The sequence below is a fragment of the Quercus suber genome, unplaced genomic scaffold, assembly GCF_002906115.3.
Source record: "Quercus suber isolate HL8 unplaced genomic scaffold, Cork oak 2.0 scaffold_66, whole genome shotgun sequence".
Taxonomy (NCBI): Eukaryota; Viridiplantae; Streptophyta; class Magnoliopsida; order Fagales; family Fagaceae; genus Quercus; species Quercus suber.
Window position 1 is genome coordinate 658477 of NW_027069531.1, and position 2463 is coordinate 660939.

The following is a 2463-nucleotide window of genomic DNA, read 5'->3' on the forward strand; positions in this document are numbered from 1 at the left end:
TTCATTCATTTCAGTCAACACAACTCTACTTCTAGGAGTAAAATTATTCATATAGTCATTTTCCAAGAATTTGGCATTTGTGCTAACAAACACTTTATTATCTTTATGACTATAGAATAAACCTCCAACAGTTCCTTTTGGATACCCAACAAAGAAAACCACTTCTGTTTTAGACTGTAACTTGTCAGACTTTCCTTTTAACACATGTGCAGGACAACCCCAAATATGGAGATGTCTCATACTAGGCTTACGCCCATTCCACAACTCCACAGGTGTTTTAGGAACAGACTTCGAAGGTACTAAATTCAGAAGATACATTGCTGTGTTTAAGGCATATCCCAAAAAGAAATAGGTAGAGTTGAATAACTCATCATGGACCTAACCATATCTAAAAGAGTCCTATTCCTTCTTTCTGCTACACCATTTTGTTGTGGAGTTCCAGGTGCAGTCAATTGGGATACAATCCCATTCTTAGTTAAGTAATCCTTAAAATCCCAAGAAGGTATTCGCCACCACGATCAGATCGAATGGCCTTTATGCGTTTACCTAATTGATTCTCAACTTCAGCCCTAAACTCTTTGAACTTTTCAAAGGTTTCAGACTTCCGTTTCATTAGGTACACATAACCATATCTTGAGTAATCATCAGTGAAAGTAATGAAATACTCATAGCCACCTCTTGCTTGGATTGACATAGGACCACAAACATCAGAATGCACTAGCTCTAGCAAATCTTGGGCTCTTCTACCTTTTGCATTAAAAGGTCGTTTGGTCATTTTACCTTCCAAACAAGATTCACAAACAGGAAATTCATCAAAGTCCATGGGCTCTAAGAGTCCATCTTTGATCAGTCTTTGAATCCTATTTGAATTAATATGACCTAAACGCAAGTGCCAAAGATATGCATCACTAGTAGAAGGAAATTTTCTCTTTAATGATTTTACATGAGAGTCATTATCTAATTCAGAATTATATAATTCATGCTTATCAGGAGTTAAAATATAAAGACCATCCACAATATTGCCAGAACAGATAAACACTTTATCCTTCTTTATTACAACATTGTCTTTCAGGATAACACAATATCCATTTTTACCTAAGTAAGTAGCTGAAATTAAATTCCTACGAACATTAGGTACATACAAACAGTCTTCTAATATTAGAACTCTAGATTCAAAACATAAATTACAAACACCAACAGCTACAACTGGAATCTTGCTCCCATCAGCCAAAGTAAGAAACAACTCCCCTTCTTTAAGCTTTCTGGTCTCCTGGAACCCCTGCAAGGAATTGCAGATATGATTAGTACAACCTGAATCCACACACCAGGAATCCGTGGGATTCTGTACCAAACATATTTCAAGAAGGAAAGTATTAATTATACCTTTGTTCTTGGCAGCCTTAAATATTGGACAATTTCTCTTCCAATGTCCTTTCTCACCACAATGGAAACACTTTCCTTTGATCTTCTTTCCTTTGTCAGCAACCCCTAAGGCAATTTGTTTACCCTCTTGTTTGGTGAAGTTCTTCTTCTTCTTCTTCTTACCCTTGCCTTTCGACTTAGGTTGAGAAGTAGAAGCTTCACCAACATTGGAAGTACCAAGAATGCCTTCTGCCGCTACCAATTCATTCATTAATTCAGACAAGGTATAAATCTTTTTATTCATATTATAGTTAAGTTTGAATTCCTTGAATGATTCTGGTAGCGACTGGAGTATCATATCCATTGGGATTCTCCATCTATATCGGCACCTAAAACTTCCAATGTATTCAGATTAGAGATCATTGTAAGACAATGCTCTCTCACTGAACTTCCTTCAGCCATTCTGGTATTATAAATTTGCCTCATGGTCTCTTGCCTTGCAGAACGGCCTTGCTCACCAAACATCTCTTTCAGACTTTGCATTATGTCTGAAGCTAGTTCTACATCCTGCATTTGATGTTGTAGAACATTTGAGATAGATGCTAGGATGTAGCACTTGGCCATCTCATTAGATTTCTGCCAACGATCATATCGTTGTTTTACCTCAGGAAGTGCATCTAATGAAGGAAAGCTAGGACATGGTTTAGTAAGAACATACTTATGCTCTTCAGCAGTAAGAACAATGTCCAAATTTCTTTTCCAGTCAACATAGTTGGATCCAGTCAGTTTGTTTTGATTAAGAATAGTTACAAGTGGGCTAAAAGATGCCATGATCAAATCTGAAAACAATAAACATGAATATAATAATTAAACTGACATTATCTTTTAGCATATGAACATATAGTATGGAACCTTAATAAAACCATAATATAATATATGCAACGACAACCCAATCTCATATTCAATATCCCTCAGCATAGAGTGAATATAAAATACTATGATTGATTGAGAACTATTTTCATCATTAGTGCTATCATGATAACTCTTATCAAACACTAATAATATGCCATTATACATTTGGCCTCTAAATAATTATAGTAA